At 41.0% G+C, this 20,893-nt stretch overlaps 1 protein-coding gene across 1 annotated transcript in view; it reads left to right on the top strand.

Annotated features, from left to right (window-relative positions):
* The first annotated feature begins 32 nt into the window (after positions 1 to 32).
* Positions 33 to 20,893, top strand: part of plagl2 (pleiomorphic adenoma gene-like 2) — a 31,728-nt gene continuing 10,867 nt past the window's right edge. Inside the window, exon 1 of the mRNA XM_077596272.1 lies at positions 33 to 258. The gene's annotated coding sequence lies outside the window, so the exon portion shown is untranslated. The remainder of the gene's footprint in view (positions 259 to 20,893) is intronic.

The following is a 20,893-nucleotide window of genomic DNA, read 5'->3' as shown; positions in this document are numbered from 1 at the left end:
CGCCCCCTAACTCGGTTGCAGCCTGAGGAGAGCCACACACACTCACTCCCAGGCCCGAATATCTAAATTATTAGAAGGGCAAAACGCGTGTAATATACGTACGTGTATGTATCTATAAAAACAAACAAACCGAGAAGACATCGAAGAGCGTACTGGAGTTGGTGGCGTGGGCTTCTCCCACTGTGGGTTTCTCCTCGGGATGGACGCTTACCGGGGATCCAAGTGAAAGTTGACTAATGCAGTGCTGGAAACTTTTTGGTGAGTAAATTGCTTATTTTCTGCCTTCTACTCGTCTTCCTTCGCATATGATGTTTGCATGTTGTTGTGCGTGCCTGGAACAACTTTTAAGCAACTTTTGACGCCGTCCAGCTGACATGCACTTCGACGCTCGCCTTGTTATGGAAGTGTTGTTATTACTAAATAAGCGCCATTTGGCTGTGCGTCATTTTTAGCGTATTCGTGTGTGTGTTTATGTGTGAGTGTGTGTGTGAGTGCGTGTGTGTGTGTGTGTGGCTCGACACCTAACAGCCGGACGGTGTGGCGAAAAGTGGGGCTTTTATCATGTTATTTTCGGTGAACGTGTTGGGTTTGAGGCCATTTTGAGAGCAAAAAAATATACCTGTGTTTTAGAGATTGTAAATGTTTTAACAGTGTATTTTAATTAAGCGTCGTTGCTGACAGGGTATTTGAGTGTTTTTTTTTTAGCTTGTGGTGGTGGTGCGTTCACTTGTCAAGTTGCTCATTAAGCGTGGAGCGTACGTATTACGTACGTGCGATATAACTGTCCTCCTCGTGGCTTGTGTCATGTTTGCGGCTCCTCGGATGTTTTTGTTCCTTTGGCCTGCGCGTGCGCGCGAGCGTGCGTTACTGTGTGTGTTTTTGCTGGGAAGTATAACAAGTGAAGGGTGTCTAATACTCGGGGAGTACCATAAAGTGTTATGGCATGAGGCTTTGTTGTTTATTTTTGATTTTGTAGCTTGCATTGGGTTACACATGTACTGCTGAGATGTTTCACGTGTATCAATGTTGTTTACTACGCACACAATTATAAACTGGTTTAAATCAATTCATATTCGGTGATTGTCCAGGAACTAGTTCAGGTTGTTCAGCACCTCCTGCCCATATTCACTTTGGATATGCTTGAGCACCCTCATGACCCTCAGATAATGGATGGATGGATATGATTTTATCTTATTAAAAAAATACTCACTTCACATTGAAAGTATTTTGTTCCAGGATGTCGGCAGACCTCCATTTTTTTGTATATAATATTTCCTAAAGGAAATGAAAATATTCAGCTCATTTATATAGATGTATTTGGAGTTGTAAAATCTCTCATCTCATTTTCTGAACCGCTAAATCCTCACCAGGGTCGCGGAGGGTGCATGAGGCTATCCCAGTTTACTTTAGGCCAGAGGCGGGGGACACCCTGAATTGGTGGCCAGTCAATCACAGGGCACAGAGAGAAAATAAACATTCACTCTCACACTCATACCTAGGGGCAATTTAGAGTGTCCAGTCAGCCCACCATGCATGTCTTTGGAATCTGGGAGGAAACCGGAGTACCCGGAGAAAACCCACGTAGGCCTGGGGAGAACATCAAAACTCCACGCAGGTGGACCGACCTGGATTTGAACCCAGGTCCCCAGACCATGAGGCCGACGCGCTAACCACTCTTCCACATGTGCGGTCAATTGCCTTGGCCTTTCAGGAGAATGTGCAGTTTATAGTGATTTTCATTGTGGTGCACATTTTCCTGATGTGAAGGCAGCTACTATAGCCTGCCATTTATTGATTTAAAAAAAATCATGTTAGTTTATAGTCAGCCTCAGTAAGTACATTCTAGGTCTGAGTAATGCAACAGGACTGTTGGTAAGTACAGCCAACCACGCATTTGACGTGAATGAACATATGTAATTAACAACATGACGCTCGCTCACGCTATGTGTGAGTAACCCGTTTTTCATATAAGTCCAACTGCCAGGCATTTATTTGGCACAGCATTACGGCATTGCACATGCGCTTACCACACTCAAAAACTATATTTATTATAATTACATTTTATTTTTATAGGCGGAAGGCCAACAAAGTCATCATTTGTGTTGTGTGTTGTTGGGGATACTATCACCTTTTACCTATTCCTCTTTTATATGTGGACAGATCACAATGAAATTTGGTAGATCTATTCCAGAGATATGTACGCGTCCATTCTTGGAAACAGATTTCAGATTCTTTTGTATCAAGGCTGATTAATTCATTGAGAGCTTACCGTTTCTTGTAGGTCCGGAGTTAGTTAAAAGAGCCCTTCAACCTGTAGTAGCACAATAGTACTGTTTCATTAACATTGTTAATGTCAAATTGAGATAGCGAGACCCAGTCAATTGCCATTCTGCCACCAAGCCATATGAATAAAAGATTTTTATTTCTGTACAGTATTCAGCCCAGATGTAGAGTTGGGCTTTGTTTTGCCCAGCAAGGGGTAGTTTGGTGGACACAAACTGGCAGGTGCATTTGGGAGAGGGCGGTTTATGCCGTTTTGCACAGCCACTGACCGCCGACCTCTGCTTTCCCTTTAAATACAGTGCTGTAGTTGCACACTAGATTTTTTCATGACAGAAGAAAAAAAAAGTATTTACTCGAGTCTGGGAAGTAATAGGAACTGCAAGCAGACCTTCACGGGCAAATGTTGTAAAGTTACCAGATCATTGATCATCCTAAATCTGTGTTTTGAGGTGGACCGCCTTCTACTCACCCGTGTGCAATCGATTGGCCGCCGGTCTTTTGGTCGCCCGGACCGCGAAAACGGGCGACCAAAAGACCGGCGACAAAACAAGGTAAAACAACACGGTCTACGCATCAATAAAAGCCAACAATGGCCATGAGCAGTTTCACTGAGCCGTCGTGTGAGTGTATAAGAGTTTGTATGTACATGCGTTGTCACTTTAAGAAGCTACATCAGTCAGGGTCTTAACAAGTTCTCCAACAAAAAACAATAAAAGTCCGGAAAATTTGGGGCTTTTCTTTAGCCTAATAATTACTAGGGCATTAAGTATGACTAAATAGTAATTCGCAGTTTGTATTTAGGAAATTTGAGTAACGATTTAAATGGTAATTATCACTTACCTTCCGGGCGACCAAAAGACCGGCGACCAATCGACCGTGTACCGGCAAATGTTGTAAAGTTGCCAGATCATTGATCCTCCTAAATCTGTGTTTTGAGGTGGGCCGCCTTCTACTCACCAACCCCCAGCTCTGCTGCTGCCTGTAGAGTGATTTAATAATCCAGTAAATGACAATAACAATAATGTATTCAAATAATTGATGATTCAGGGCGGCCCGGTGAAGCAAGTGATTAGCGCGTCGGCCTCACAGCTCTGTGGTCCTGGGTTCAAATCCAGGGTTGGTCTACATGTGTGGACTTTGCATGTTCTCCCCGGACCTGCGTGGGTTTCTCCAGGTACTCCGGTTTCCTCCCACATTCTAAAAACATGCCTGGTAGGCTGATGGGACACTCTAAATTGCCCCTAGGTATGAGTGTGAGAGTGAATGTTTTTTTCTCCTTGTGCCCTGCGATCGGCTGGCAAACCGATTAAGGGTGTCCCCTGCCTCTGGCCCGGAGTCAGCTGGGATAGGCTCCAACACCCCCGCAACCCTAATGTGGGTAAACTGGTTCAGAAAATGAGATGAGGAGAGTTAATGATTCAGATTAGACCAGCACCATACGTCAAACTTTCGACCGAAAGAGACGTAATTTAATAATTTTCAAATGTCATTTACCTTGAAGGACATTCCTTTGCTATGGTGGAGCAACAGCTTGGAGCAGAGTGGTCGGCAAAGAGGTGGAACGTGGTTTACAGTTTACACAGACATAAAAATCCAAATACACTGCTTTTTTTTACATCAGAGTGCAGCTGCAGTGTTTTAAAAAATAAAGCCAATTGACCAAGTGTGTCAAACTGATTCTACAAAAGGATGCAGGTTTCCGTTCCAATCAATCAAGAGGATACCGTAACACCAATCTGGTCTCTTCCTTGTGTAATCAGTTGATTGCATGATTCAGGTGGTACTTGTTTCACCTATCAACTGTCTTTGTTGGGTCAGTTGGAATAAAATTTACTTGATGGGATTGCTTTGATGCCTGTGATATAGACGCAAGGAACTAAGCAAGGGCAACACAGAGTGAAATTGTTTCTTTCTTGTTCTGTATTTTTACAATTAATTTTGGTAAAATTAAGTTCACACAAATATCCACATAAAGCAATTTGGGGAAAAACGAACAAACTACCAATATGCAGGATACATTTAGACATGAAGTATTAATTTGCAGCATTTTAATTGTAAATCTAGCCATTTGTAGCCATTAAATAACCTATTTCTAATGAGAGTTAAGCTAATACTATTGATTATAGTATTCTTTAGGAAAGAAAGTTTCCTACACTGAATAAATTAGGTTCACCTTTTCACTAGAATATACGTATTCTGTTACACCCTACAGGATATATAATTGCCCTAATATCATTTCATTATTCTCAAATAAATTGTAATTAGAAGATATGGTACAATTTTGTGTCTTGCTTTGGCTAGCAATTAACAGCCAATCATAAAAGGATGCAGTGACTGAAATGGTTATCGACTGTGCTATCAGTGGTGGCAGGTAGAATTGCAAAGATTCTCGAAGTAAGCTCTGCTTTTGAAAAGTTTTTAATGACAATATCTTAACTACGTCTGTTGAAATCCTGGGCCAAATATGAAAACGCCAACCAGACATTTTATTCAATAATTAGCTTCGAATTAATAGCCTGCCCCGTGTGGTTGGATGTGGAACTGATCAAGTTTGGGGGGTTAATAGCACGGCTGTTTAAGGTTGTTTCTTTGCAGATGTGCAAATGCCTGAATGTGCGTGGGTATGTGTTTTTGTGTAGGCTAGAGCTTCTTTTGAGCTGGGGGTGGGGGGTCTTCGTATTTTGAAAAATACCCCGTAATTCTTCTCTCACTGTGGGCAGCGGCAGTGCTGCTGGTGGAGGAGGTAACAGCAGGCTGATTTCCATGAGAAAAGAGCATCAGTTGGGTTAATGGAAAGGACAGCCCTCTACGGGGACAAATGGCAGTTAATAACCAGGGAAGAATCGGAAAAGCTTCAATCCCTTTTCTTTGTGCTGCTTTACCTTCTTCTATCCAGGATGGGCCAGGAAAGAAGAAAAGGTGGTGGTAGAGAGGGGGGTCAGAGGAGGTGGCCGAGGGAAGAAAGGACAACGGGTTCATGCAAGAATGGATTTTTTTTCTGCTAAAGGCCTGCAAGAGGATTGTTGTTTTTTTCTCACAACTGCAGCGCACAAGCAAAGTTTATGTAGTGAAATGGAAAAACAGCAAATTGGTGTTTTGAACATATAGGGATTTTCAGACAGAAAATTGTATATGTATGCAACATAACAAAAGTTATGTTTGTGGTTGCTTGTTTATTTGTATGCAGCATTGCTCTAACCCACATTGCTTTTTTTCTTGATAAACTGTCTATTAAAAGGGCAGAAGTTGGGTGTCTATGGCGGTGGGCTGGTTGTTACTGAAGAAAGTTGATGTAGGTTTGACAGAGAGTGTCATTGGGTAGCTTTGTTTTGCTTGTCCTTTTGCTCCTTTTTTTCTAAAATATACGTACACCACTTTATTCCAGTTGTTTTCAACAAAGTTCTCAAAAAAACAAATCATTCATCCATTTTCCGCACCGCTTATCATCACAAGTGTCCTGGAGCCTAATGCAATTTTTATGTTTTTTGTCAATAAATACTCTGTACTTTCAATCGTATTTCAGAAGTAGAATGAGATAATTTTACGCGGCATCACTGTAGTCCAACTTTTTGGAGTTTGACATGTTTGTTAATGACTGTCAAACAATCAACCCCTTTAGCGACCCATTTCGGGGCATTAATATGACAACACTTTTATGGTTCAAAGCTTTCATCAAGTGGGAGAAAACACAGTGTGTGGGAATGTAAAAACTTGCTTCTAATTATTGACAGTATGATTTGCTACTATATCTTCCTGCAGTGTCCTAAATTCAGTGTATATGTTGAAAATATTTGTAGGACATTATTGTTTTTGTCCAGCACACCAGCCATCAACATTTGTCACAATCAAAACAAGTTCAGTGATTCTCAAGTGTTAAAGCTCACATGCTCCGATCCGACTACACTGGCCACTGGTTTTACCCTTGATAAAGTACTGATATTATAGGGTCTCTTCAGTCCCGACACGGTGTTTATGGGTGACAACTGTCAATAAAGTAATTTGCGCTTTGGCGTGAGAATCCTTTATCACACTCTATAAGAAAGCACACTCGGCATTCTATACAGTTTTTTTTTCATTTATAGCCACTGGGTTCAACTGTCATATTTGAGCTAACTTATAATCAACTGCCCTTTTCTTACCATCACTTTTAGCTTGCACAAATTGTTTTTAGTTATGAAGTTTAATATGAATGGTCACTGATATTCCCAATTTAGTTCATTAGTAAATGGGTGTTGGAGAAGAAATGTAGTCATTTTTTTCCTTTAAAAAAGCGAGTTACGTTAAGTACATGGTACAAATCATTCACTTGCTCACAACTCTAAACAGTCCAGCATTTTTTTCTTCTTTTTATTGCGTCCTACATTCTGCCGGACCCTGTAGTATTCCACTAAGAAATAGTAGGAAGATGCTAGATGCTTGAAGCACATTCTGCCACTTTTCTTTGTGGCTCTGTTTCTTGGAAGAGCCAGGCAGCTGTGGCTTTTCAGAACATTCATCCATCAAGAAGCATCGTTAGTTTATACCCCACTACATTCTCCGGATGTTCAGAGCATCAAACTGCCATTGAGAGATTAGGGCAAGAAGTAGTAGTGTAGTATTTTTTTTTAACTTGAGTATCTCCTTTTCATTACTACACAAGTTATGGATGGTAGCAGACAGGACAGATTGACCCTAAATTCGCTATTGGATTAGCGGGCAGGAGGGAGAGAAACCCATATGTTTAGGTCCTTATTCCCGGAATAAGGTATACTTGATTAATGTTCCTGTTTTGTGGTCCAATAGTTTTTAATAGGACATTTCACCTCAGAGGTAAAACTTGGGTCTTTAAAAGTTTAGGCATTTCAAGCATCAAATAACCCGTCATTTGCGTAAAAGTCTATTTATGACCAAACAAGATGTTAACCAGTGCCATCTATTCGGAATCGGATCACAGCTTGAAAGGTGAGAATTTGGGGTGAGGAGTGTTTAATCCATAGTAGAGTGACAGGCCAATTCAAAATTTTGACTTCTCCAGCAGTTATGTTGCAATCGCTCAAATTCTTTTCTGTTCAAAAAAGGAACTATGACAAAAGTGATATCTCGACTTATCGGCTTTAGATTTTTCCTCATTCTATTTGAACATATTTAGAGTCAATCCATTAATCTTTCTGTGTTTATGCATCTCTCTCTCCTCTTAGGCTAAGTTTACACCCCTGAGGCCATTTCCGCCAGGCTGTCTGCAGCACATTTATTAATAGGCTGCCTGCACTAAGTGCAGTGCTACTTTAGGCCCTAAAGTTTAAAGAGGTTAGGTCAGGCTCATGTGTCACCTTAAACATAGACTAATGCCTGAATTAAGAAAGAAATGCTGTTATGAGTATCTATACATTGGGTGGAGAGAGGAAGAGATCGTGTGCGGTCGATTGGTCGCCGGTCTTTTGGTCGCCCGGACCCAAACAATGGGCGACCAAAAGACCAGCGACCAAAAGACTGGCGACAAAACAAGGTAAAACAACAAATTTGGAGCTTTTCTTTAGCCTAATAATTAATAGAGCATTAAGTATGACTAAATAATAATTCACAGTTTGTATTTAGGGAATTTGAGCAACGATTTAAATGGTAATTATCACTTACCTTCCGGGCGACCAAAAGACCAGCGACCAAAAGACCGGTGACCAAACGACCGAGTACCGGAAGAGATACAGAGCCAAAAAATAACCGAAGATGGACAGCACTGGCATAAATATCATTTGGTTGAATTTCTTGATTGATAGGCTCTTCATATAAACTGTCAAAGCATTTGCTCCCAGTGACTGCTCTGTGTGAAATGTAAAAACACACAAATATGGACAAAGATGGTATAAAAGCTGTAGCAGAGGCAGGACAAGCTGGTATGAATGGGAAAAGTTGAATTGCAGTATTTTCCTACCCTTTCTTCTGCAGAGACACGCATTTCAGAAATGTTATATAGCTCACGCCCACCATTCAATTTATATTTACATTTAGAACGTATCGGTGGGTAACTCATGGTCCGAGCAAGGCGTTTTTTGGCGACATTTTAACTTTTGGTCAAAAAGTGTCAAAGGTCTCCACCAATTTTGGTTGTATCTCCTATTTCCTGTCTTTTTATTATGTTATTAACCTTTGTTCCCATATTAATTATTTCTCTTTTGGCTGAACAGCATCACTAGAAGACCCAGCTTTTTTTCTTTGGAGCCATAATATGGCAAAGATACTCCCGGCGCTATGCCGTTATTATATAAAGTTAGAAAAAAAGCTTTTTGCAGGGGTCAGAACAGATCGTGATGTGAGTTTTTTTCCCTTTGGTTGTTCACAAAGAGATGGATGAATTTTCCTACTGTTACATAATTAACTAAACGATGTCATTGAAGACATCCTGGTGGTTCACCACCATACATTTTTACAATTTTTCCCCCCAAAGTTCCCCTCCTCCTTTTTTCCATTCACAGTTTTGTCTGCTTTCTCGTTAGTCATTTGTACATAGAAGTATGTACTCAAATTTGACATGCGAGTAATGAATACCCCAAAATATGTGAAAATCAGTGTTTGGAGCCCTGGCGAGTTTTGATGTTGATGCACATTAGTGACTCAGGCATCTTGACTTTGAGGTTCCTGTTTGTTTTAACATGTGATTCAGCTCACAGCTATGTGGATACTCGCTACCGTAGTGGAGATGCTGCGTTTGATGCAGTCAAGTTGCTATGAAAGTTTATACTCAGACGAATTAACACATGACTCACAAATGCTCATACACACGCACAAGCCCAGTGACTGTTTTACTGCAGAATAGGAGCAAGCTGTGTAAAAGTATGAGAAGACCAGCACGTTGCCACCATGTCTGACAACACATCCTCTCTTCCTTCCTCTGAGGTGATTTTTTATGAACGTCTCAGCCACCCCACCCCAACATCCACTCGATAAGGGGGAAAAAAGCATACTACAATATTTTCTTCTTGGTAACTGATTAGATACTATTGACAGCAAGAGACGAACAATCCGTTTTGTTGATCTTCTTCCAAATAGAAAAGGATTGGACATCTTTTGTCGTCTATAAATCGAGGATCGGTCCTTGTAGACTACCCAAGTGACTATTTTGCGAACGGGAAATGATGCTTTGGTCGCCGGTCGTTTGGTCGCCGTCTTTTGGTCGCCCGGACCCAAACAACGGGCGACCAAAAGACCGGCGACCAAAAGACCAGCGACCAAAAGACCGGCGCCAAAACAAGGTAAAACAACACGGTTTACGCATCAATAAAAGCCAACAATGGCCCTGAGCAGTTTCACTGAGCGGACGTGTGAGTGTATAAGAGTTTGTATGTACATGAGTTGTCCCCTAAGGAAGGGACGTCAGTCAGGGTCTTAACAAGTTCTCCAACAAAACACAATAAAAGTCCGGGAAATTTGGACCTTTTCTTTAGCCTAATAATTAATAGGGCATTAAGTATGACTAAATAATAATTTGCAGTTTGTATTTAGGGAATTTGAGCAAAGATTTAAATGGTAATTATCAATAACCTTTCGGGCGACCAAAAGACCGGCGACCAAATGACCGAGTACCACTGATTAGATACTATTGACAGCGAGAGACGAACAATCCATTTTTTTGATATTCTTCCAAATAGAAAAGGATTGGACATCTTTTGTCGTCTATAAATCGAGGATCGGTCCTTGTAGACTACCCAAGTGACTATTTTGCGAACGGGAAATGATGCTTCCGAACAGGTGTCATTCATGAAGGTTCCGCGAAAGGCAGTCAGAGCAGTATCGACGACTGATAGAGTTATTTTTGGAGTATCGGACACTGTCAGATTTCTTCCTGAGATCAAATCCAACAAGTCTGTATTAGGTCATCTCTAGCTCAGGCCTTTTTCCACCTCATTCAAAACATATATACATAAATGCTGCACTCTTTTTTTAACTTTCCATCCTCAACGTATGAATGGAAAAGTTCATCGCGATTGCCTGTTGACTCTTCCTATGATGTACCTTGCAGCTCAACCAGAATGAACTGGAGAAAGTGAATTAAATGATTTCAGTCAGCAAACAGCTAAGCCTTGGTGCAGATCTTTGAGGGATTGGGTGTGGAAGATCATGGATTTCTTTCTCCAAGGCGTTCACAGACCCACTGAGCCCAGTTCAGCCCTGCCCGTGTTTTTATCACTTCTGTCTTGTTTTTCAAGCATACTTCTGTGTCTCATTACTTCCTTTAAGAGGGCTGTGCTATTCTTCTCCCTCAGCTTTGATTCGTCCCCCCCTTTTCCCTTTACCCTCCTCTCCTTTACCCCCCTTACCAAATTTTACCCCTCACCCACTTGATGCATTCCACGAACAAGATAAACACGTAGTACCAAAAATATACAGTACTACCTCCTTATTTTTACTCTACCCTCGCATCTCTGCATCCATTCTCTTCCTCTCTTCTTCCCTCCCTCTCTGCATTCTGCGTTTGGGAATCGAAAGTGGGCCGGCAGCGATGAGTCCCCTTCGCGGCATCCCCACCGAGACCAGTGTGAAGTTTTCAGTTTGATTGAAGGCCTCTTTTCTGTGGTGTGCACTGTGAAAGCTGTCCTAATTGAATGATAAAGTGCCCTGAGATGGAGTGCAGTGAATAGGCAACAATGGCCAGCCTGTGTGTGGTAGAGCGATTCTGGTTCAGATCCAGCCTCTGCCTCTCAGCTCCGAGAGGGGGCCTATTATAACACTCTTTGCTGGACTCGGTCACGTGACATGCTCTCCCTCCTTCTGTGTCCACCAAACCTCCACTCTCTGACCCAACCAAAAAAAAAAAAAACAACAACATGCAAAGCCGGGCGAATCCCGTTACATCATTGGCTCACTCGGCGCTTCACTCGGGTTGGTTGGATCATTCTATTCTGCCAGCAAGCATCTTTTAGCATCAGCTATTGGCCTGGTTTGTCAGCCTGCACATATCCACTAAAGGAAGGTGCATGTAAAACTACAGATAGATGTGATGAGGAAAAACAAATGTATGTTCAAACAGACAGGGAGAAAAAAAGCAAATAATCCGATGATGAATTCTTTTGATCTCTTCTCAGCGATGATGCAGTCTGACTAAGTACACATGCAATAAGCAGGTGTCACTCTTTGTGAACATATGACAGAAATTATGTTCATTCGTTTTGTCCGGTCAGATGAAAACTGGCAAATGTCCCATTTTAATACAGTCATCCAAGACACGTTTAGTTTGTTATTGTTACGGCATTGTCATAAAAAAAGTTTCATTGTCGAATAAAAGAACAATGCTGAGAAGTCAAAAAAGAAGAAAATGCTATAACTTTCTGTCGAAAATAAAAATCCAGAAATTGTTCTTGACACATTATTTCACTAAGTATCGCCCTGACCTGTTTCTTTATATACTATACCAGGGGTAGGGAACCTATGGCTCGGGAGCCATATGTGGCTCTTTCCATGGGTACATATGGCTCTCCACTAACCTGTGAGGTAAAATATGGAAATCATTGGTGAGAGAGCTGAGTCCCGAACGCACTAACAAGAGCATCACTGCGGCGTCGACACTACCTGTACCCCTATTTTAATCATAATTTTGTTTTTTATTACTCTTCTGCATACATGATATCATTGATACTGATTTTGTAAGCCACCACATAACAATGTTGTCAAAAGAAATCAGAGACTTTTTGTACATTAAAAGTGATGAAATGACAAAAATAAATAAAAATTACACTTTCATATATTTTTACTTTTCAATTCCGAGAATGGCTCTCAAGAAATAACATTAGAAAATATTAATTGTTTATGGCTCTCTCTGTCAAAAAGGTTCCCGACCCCTGTACTATACTATTGAAAGGTTTTCACACATCAACTCACCTGATATATTTAAGTTGAATATATTTGACTACTGTCAAGTAAACACTCGATACACCTCCTCTCAACTAGAACACAAAAATTAGAAGAGTTTGGTTATTGTTAATGGCCGAGTGGTCACGCACAGCCACGTGTGCGCACAACATATACGTGTCACACAACTGCTCAAATGGAATTGTTTCTTCTCTTATAGTCGTTATAAAAGGCACCTTGAATTACATCAAAACACAGTACAGTGGATAGCAAGTGGTATGCGTGTTGCAAGAGTTGCCCGTGTCATGGCATTGCAGGTGAATCACATTCATTGAGCCAATATGTCGCCATCACCTTTCGTTTTTCCATTGCATTCGTAGACGCAAAGCATGCATTCGAAAAATGACCGCAAGGCTGGAAGTTTTCTTAACTTGATGTCTTTGTTTTTGTGTTTTTGAAATGTATTTTCATACTAGAACAAGAGGAACAAGAGGTAATTGAATTCCCTCTGCTGTATAATTTTTGGTTGCATGTGTTGAACCACACAAAAGAGTTTTAGGGTTTCGAGGAAAACTGGAACAAGAAGGTTTGAGACGGATGTTGGAAAGTCTATAAACTATTTGACTCCTCATCATGAAATCCAAAGCTTTCCTGAAAACTCGCACCGTTCCTTACATCGCCCTCTCTCTCTCACACAATGAATTGTTGGCAAAGTACCCAAGTGGAACATCACCCTTGGGACTCCTAATAGTACAGGGGTCATATATGTATATATGTACGTGTGTGTGTGTGTATATATATATATATGTATATATATATATATATATATATATATATATATATATATATATATATATATATATATGTATATATGTATATATGTGTGTGTGTGTATATATATATATATATATATATATATATATATATATATATATATATATATATATATATATATATATATATATATATATATATATATATATATATATATACATACATAAATACATATAGGCGGCCCGGTGGAGCGAGTGGTTAGCGCGTCGGCCTCACTGCTCTGGGGTCCTGTGTTCAAATGCATGTCACGTCCACCTGTGTGGAGTTTGCATGTTCTCCCCGGCCCTGTGCGGGTTTCGTCCGGGTACTCTGGTTTCCTCTCACATTCCAAAAACATGCATGGTAGGCTGATTGGACACTCTAAATTGCCCCCCACGACCCTAATGAGGATAAAGCGGTTCAGAAGATGAGATGAGATATATTCATATATATGTATGTATGTGAATATATCAGTTGACATCCGGGATAAGATATGGAATTTTAAAGTCAACTGTTAGTGGTTTTCAAGCAGCTAATTTTACTCTAGTTGAGCCAAACTGTTCAACTCAAGTTGAAAGCCTATTTACTTTATTTAGTCTCTCTCCTATTTACTCCCTTAGCAAAACCAAATTGTCAAGAGCATTTAATAAACAATTAAACTCAAACAGTATTCGAGATCTATGTGGCAATTCTTTGTCAGATGTATGGTTAGTCTCATATTTTCTTTCAACTTGCTGTTGTTGTTGAATCCTCACTGATCTTCTTCCCACCTGACCAGCTGTCACACTGTTGTTACTCACCTTATAGTGCCTGCAGCCTCCAATTCACAGAACGTGAGCACGTTCCATAGGAATGCAAGGAATCCAGGCTTCCTGTTATCCATTTTTAAAGGGCCTGTTTATGCAAGAATGTTGTTTTACAAGCAGTTACCTTTGGCCAAGCACATTCGACCCTATTTTCAGAGACAGCTCCTGTGCTCCTGCGTAAAAAGGCGTCCAAAGTATCTTTCCGCGCCAGCGTCTGGTCTAAGTCCATTTCAATGATAACAATTGTTCATTATGTGTTTGTGGCATTAAGAATACTAAATAAGTTTTTTGAACATTTGTTTACTTGCCTGTTCCAAACTTGCATTTGCCTTGTTAAGGCATGTTGCCCAATAAACATGTTTTATGTTAAAATAAATTAAGTGGAATAAAATGAAAGTGGTGAGGAAGCGGATTTCACTCGTGAATAAAGTCTAATAAAAATATTTTAATAATACAAATACCTATAATTCATTCAGGAAAAGGTCTGAAGGATTTTGGAAAAATAATAGTAATTGTATTTGCAATGCAGAATGATGGCTTTTCTTCTTCTCATAGAGTGAGAAGACCCTAATGTACTTAAAATATTAAGATTGGCGTCACCAGTGATTAACCGCCATCACATAATTAGCATTCATAGGGCCACTCTTCACGCTAAGAAACACACTGGAAACTAATGGAGTAGTTGGCTGTGATTACCTAACGTAAGAAAGTTATCAGCAAAATAAAAGCTGAATAAGATTTTTTTTTTAGAAAAAGCACATAAAAGAGGATTGCATGGATGTGTTGTAACCTGTAGATTTGTGTTAAGCAAAGCTGCTTTAACAATGACTGTTGTTTTAAGCGACGCTGACGTTGCCAAACTTGGAGATTGTTTGTTGCTGACCCCATGTGAAACATCCACACAGACAGCAGCAGCTCGGCTAAACAAAAGTGAGTTGCATAGGCTCGACGCAACATACGGCATGCCTACACACAATGATAAGCACTTTACATAGGTGACCATAATACTACAGTATCAATTGGAAAATATAGACTATTTGCCCCTAATTATTTTGTTTGTTATTTCTTTTATTTTTGGAGAAACAACCCGTGTGGGGTCGATTGGTCGCCGGTCTTTTGGTCGCCTTCTTTTGGTCGCCGGTCTTTTGGTCGCCCCGACCACGAGAACAGGATACCAAAAGACCGGCGACCAAAAGACCGACGACCAAAAGACTGGCGACAAAACAAGGTAAAACAACACGGTCTACGCATCCTTAAAAGCCAACAATGGCCATGAGCAGTTTCACTGAGCCGACGTGTGAGTGTATAAGAGTTTGTATGTACATGTGTTGTCCCGTTAAGAAGGTATGTCAGTGAGGGTCTTAACAAGTTCTCCAGCAAAAAACAATAAAAGTCCGGGAAATGTGGAGCTTTTCTTTAGGCTAATAATTAATAGGCCATTAAGTAATAGTAATTCGCAGTTTGTATTTAGGGAATTTGAGCAACAATTTAAATGGTAATTATTACTTACCTTCCGGGCGACCAAAAGATCGGCGACCAAAAGACCAGCGACCAATCGACCGTGTACCGAAACAACCAAATGAAAAGATCTCATTTCTGGTGTTTCTTCGCTTAGTAAAGAGTGTTGAAAGGATTTTTATTAGATGTTGATGTTCACCTCACATTTCACATGTACCTTGAGCCAAAACGTAAAACCCTCTTGACCTTGCTCTCGTTGCACAAGTACGCCTGTCTTGTTGCGGCGTGGTTTGGGCTGGCAGGAAAATGCACTTGGATTGCATTCACGCCAAAGCAGTCTGTAAAAGTAGGGCTCGTAATGTGGTGTGCTTTGGGTCAAGAGCTCTTCCTTCCATAAAGCTCTTTTTCTGCATGACTTTGCCATAGTACAGTATATTGACTTTCCCTCGCATTCAAACATTTGTTCATTTTACCAACCACTTATCCTCACTAGGGTCGCGAGATGCGCCGGAGACCCATCGGGGGCACCCTGAATCGGTGGCCAGCCAATCGCAGGGCACAAGGAGATGCACGCTCACACTAGAGGCAATCTAGAGCAGACCTGGACAATCCGGTCCTCGAGGGCCACTGTGGGTGCAGGTTTTTGTTCCAACCGATCCAACACAGACAGTTTAACTAGTAATTAGATTTCTGCTGAGACAAGAAGCACCTGACTGCAATCCACTGATTACACTTCTAAGATACCAGATTGGGGGAAAGGTTTCCTCTTATGGGTTGGAACGAAAACGTGCACTGTGGAATTAATTGCCCAGGTCTGATCTTGAGCGATCAATTAGCTTAGCATGCATGTTTTTGGGATGTGGGAAGAAACCGGAGTACCCGGAGAAAACCCACGCAAGCCAGGGGAGAACATCCAAACTCCACACAGTGAGGCTGATGCGCAAACCAATCGGTCGCCGGGCCACTCCCCATTCAAACAATTGGATTTAAATTCAGTATGTTGTTGCTGAAATAGCAAAACAAAAACTACATTAAAAATTAACCCAACACTGTAATGTTATTGTTAGGTAGCCCACCTAACTGTAAAACACAATAAGAAAGAGCAGCTTCAGTATCTGACACCACATGGCTTGTGATTTAAAAATTAAAGGTTTAGTGAGCTGGGTAGTGTGGTGAAAGTGTGCATGCGCGCACATTTTGTTCTTCGCACATGACAAGAAGGGGTCGGGGGCGGGTCATGCAGGAGGGTCGTGCGACTGGCGTGATGCCCGCTGGCACCATGCCCACATCTCCGACTGTTACCGCACTCCGTGTCATGGCCGGGACTCCCTGCCAGGGCTTTCCCCAGAACTCTCCCAACACACACACACACACACACACACACACACGCGTGCACATTTACACCCATGCAAATGCGCGCGGGTGCATACACACTCACCATTGAAGGCACACTAAGTGGACTGTTAAATGATTCTGAAAAGGAAAGTACACCAATATTTTTACAATTTCATATCACTCCTTCCACTTTGACCATATAGTTTGGTGAAGAAAAGGTAGTAATAGAAAGCATTATGCTGCCATGTTTCACTGAATGTATGGTGCTGTTTTGTTGAGGAATTCTGATACACTTGTGCCAAGCTTAATAGTATATTTTGGATTTTAATAAAGTCATCAGACCATCACACATGCTCTCATATGCCTTTTTTTCTTTATAATTGGAGATCTTCAGTGTTGTGCCACGTTTTCTCCACTAGATTGTCTCCTATGGTAATAGATCTGCACAATATATCGTTCAAACGCCGCCATCGCTTCATAAAACCTCTTCGATACCTTTATGTACATCAATCTTCATCATTCACCGTTGAACCCACTTAGATTGGATTTAACGGTATATGGACACTAGGCGGTTATGGTGAGACAACCAAAGTCTTTCTAAAGGTTATTCAAGTCATCTAGTGAAAAATCTTTAAATACCACAACATACACATGTAAAAATGCCATAAAAAGGCTATCAGAATAGCCTTATTCTTTTGGAGTTAACCAGAGGTGATTTAAACACTGGTGCTGACTCCCATTAGTTTGAACTGATAGGTTGATGTTGCATTCTAAACCGTTTACCAAAATGGTACAGATGGCCATGCCTTATTTTTGTTGTTAATTTACCAATTGTACACCATTTACATAGTGGGATCATCCAAGTCTAAATTCAGTAAATTATTGTCACGAGTGCAAAAACAACATCAGTTGAACTTGAAGGTCCTTTCAGGTCACATCAGCAGGCTGACGTCAGGAAGTGGGTGGCGACCAGTTACGGAAGTGTCCCGCTGTGACAGTTTGCCAACCCCCCCTAAGCCCCCGTCAGTAAGACCACATTCTGGTAAACTAACTTTAGCCAGCGTTGTTTTCGTGGCCACATCCCACACCGACCAGTAGGATAGCTACTAAGAGCTTGGCGAGGAACACCTGCACATGTTTCCTCTTGGCCGCCTCCCCTCCATGTGCTGGGCAAAACTAGGGTTAAGAGGATGCAAGTGGGAGAGGATGTGAAACCTGTCTGAGGATGGGGCTACATTTTGTTGGCTCTATTTCAGAGATGTCTGTGCTTCCAAGCTTAAACAATACTGCACATTGCAATTCAACGACAATCAGAATAGTAATGTTAATATGATATAGATTACTGGCTAGTAAATGCAATTTAGCATGTTTTTTTTGCTTGCTTCATAAGCCTTTAATAATAAATATAGTGTTGCCATCATAAAACCTTTGAGTGTCGAGTCAGTGTGCTGTGCAACATGAATTCTCAGAAATAAACAGAAAATGGTTAAATCCTTTGAAAATGAAAACACCTTCAAAGCTAAAGTAAGCAATTTTAACTTTGACTTTTACGTTTTGTAGTCTTTTTGGTGTATATACGGTGTGTATACCTCGTTAGTTTCAAAAGTTGTTGTTTTTTAAGTGCCAGAGGAAGAACTCAAGATCTGGCTTTATTCTTCCTTCTTGGTGATGATATTAACTGTAATGGCAATTATTTGTGGAAGGATCCAAATGCAAGTTTTGAGTTATATTCTAGGGATGTATGCACACCAATCCTCAGAGCCTGATTTGTTATTTTTCTCATAGCAAATTAATTTTACTCTTCTGGTTTCTTGCAGCTTCCGAATTTGCCAGTAGAGGGTATGTGTGGTCTTGGGGTCTGCTTATCATGTCTCTGGTCTGATCATTGCCTGCTTTTAGGGAACCGGGCAGTCGTAGTTCATTTGAATGTGTATCTCTTAACTTGCTGTACTTTGTGGCTGTTGCTTCTTTTGGAATATGTGACCAAAATTAAAAGTTTCCATGTGGATGAAAGGGGAACATTTACATGTGTGTGAAGGGCAATGCGTTATTGTAAAAAGGAAGTCTTCCTGTAGGTCAAAAGATCATTACCTTCCTCCTCTAAAGTGGTTTCTCCTTTTCAATGAGTTCACTGAAGCTTGACCCCTTGCCTGTCACATTAGACTTATTTGACTGCCACAAAGACCCTCGACTACACAGCTGTACGCAACTCCTGTTTTCCCTCCTTTTTGTGCATTACCCAATTCCCATGTTGTAGACATGTTCCAATGCCACTCAAAGCCCTTTTAGTGCACTCTTTACTTTGAATATATATAAACTAACTCACTCTATACTTTCATATGATTTTCAACACTTTGATGGGGAATATAATTTGTTCCAAGAACAAAGCTGTGTGTAGCATCTTCTTACTCGGTTATTACATCAGTTTTGCATACCTGTCAACCTCTGCCGATAACTGCCCTTATAAATGATTATGATTCCCCTTACAAACCCCCCAAAAAACCTTACAAACACCGTACGACTCGTACGGTGTTTGTAAGGTTCGTACGGTGTTTGTAAGGTTTTTTTGGGGGTTTGTAAGGGGAATCATAATCATTTATAAGGGCAGTTATCGTACGGTGTTTGTAAGGTTTTTGGGGGGTTTGTAAGGGAAATCATAATCATTTATAAGGGCAGTTATTGGCAGAGGTTGACAGGTATGGTTTTGATTCTAATGTAAGGAAGGCTTTCACAATCACCTCAAGACATAAACAACAAGAATAAGAAAATTCTGTGAGCAAGTCATAGACTGACACATATTTGAAAATACATGTCCTGGTACTGTACTTGTTGGCTCAGTGAATACTCCAAATTATTTCTGTTAACTGACACACTGGACTAGGTAGGCATGCTGTTTAATACATGCCATTTTCTGCTTAAATTAAGTGAAATGCTATGACATGACAAATTCTCAGCAAGTGAGATGTTTATTTAGCGATTTTCCAACCTTTATTAGCAGTTGAGACTCACTCAATCTGGTGGATGTATGTACTTTTTATTGGACATTGACATCATGGAGACTGGAATGAGTGTCCTTGCCGTGTTTATGCAGCACATTCACCTTCTCAGAGAAATACATAACCACCACCTCCTTGCTCGCTGCTCCTCCACTACTACTAACCCCACCACCGCCCCCATGGCTGACAACCCCCTCCTCACAAGAGCGGCTGTTGTCACCTAAACTCCACACGGTGAACTCAGCCTCTATATTTAGGTTGCTGGTAAAGTGTAGTCAAGCAGCGCCCGTTGCCTCAGTGAGCCATCATTATTTGGCCAATGTCGCTTTGCCGGCTTCAACCTGACCTGGTTTGCCAAAGTTGTCGGTACCATAGACATCACGACAAAGGATCTGAGAAACATTCCCCTACAGCCAGCATCGGAGGGGTTAATAGCAGTCACTCAGCATGCGGGAGCTGCGGCGGGCGGGCAGGCGGTGCAGTGCAGAGGATGACCTCTGACCCTGCTGGAAAGGAATGTGGAAGCTCTTTCATCCAGGACAGAAACCAAAGACAACCAGGCGGAAAGTAGTGTTTCAATGCTGCTTTCAGCCTTCCTGATTAGGAGAACTAAGCGTTGCGTCCAGCAACCATGCGCTCGCGGATGTCGAAGCAAAGTCCATCTTGTGTGATATGTGCAAAGGACAACGTAAAATAAAAAAGAAAAGCAAATAGAAACTTAAACTAAGTTGGCATGCTATTTTTGAAGACCAATTTCTTTTTCATTAATACGCCTACCGTGACCTTGAGTGTCGTGAATGGCGCCCAAAATATATTATTATTATTGTCAGCTGAATGTTAGATTGAATTTCAAGAGAAAAGAAGGATACACTGTGCTCTTGTCAAACTGCTAGCAAGATTTGAATGTCGTTTTACTTTCAGTCCCCATCACAAAACAGTATATTGCAGCTAGCTTTGTAACATGGCATATATCATTTCAGTGGTACCTCTCCATACGAGCTTAATTCGTTCCGGGACTGAGCTCGTATATCGATCTTCTCGTAACTCGAACGAACGTTTCCCATTGAAATGAACTAAAAACAAATTAATTTGTTCCAACCCTCTGAAAAAACACCAAAAACAGGATATTGGATTGGAAAAACATTTTTATTTCTTCTAATTCGCCATCTATTAACAAAATAACACATAAGTAGTGGTTTAATAGTAATAAAATGTGTTTAATAGAACTAAAACTAGACGGATTTCGCGGGGGGGGAGAGAAAGACGCACAGAAAGGGCGGGTTTCGGGGGATTTTCCACGGCAACGCACTCGTAACCGAACAAAGCAATTTAAATTAACTTGGATGAATATATAAAGACACACTCAAACATACGTTTAATGTA

The sequence above is a fragment of the Stigmatopora argus genome, chromosome 1 (genome assembly GCF_051989625.1).
Source record: "Stigmatopora argus isolate UIUO_Sarg chromosome 1, RoL_Sarg_1.0, whole genome shotgun sequence".
In the NCBI taxonomy this organism is placed as follows: Eukaryota; Metazoa; Chordata; class Actinopteri; order Syngnathiformes; family Syngnathidae; genus Stigmatopora; species Stigmatopora argus.
The sequence above is the reverse complement of the archived record's forward strand: the minus strand, read 5'-3'. Positions and strand labels throughout refer to the sequence as shown.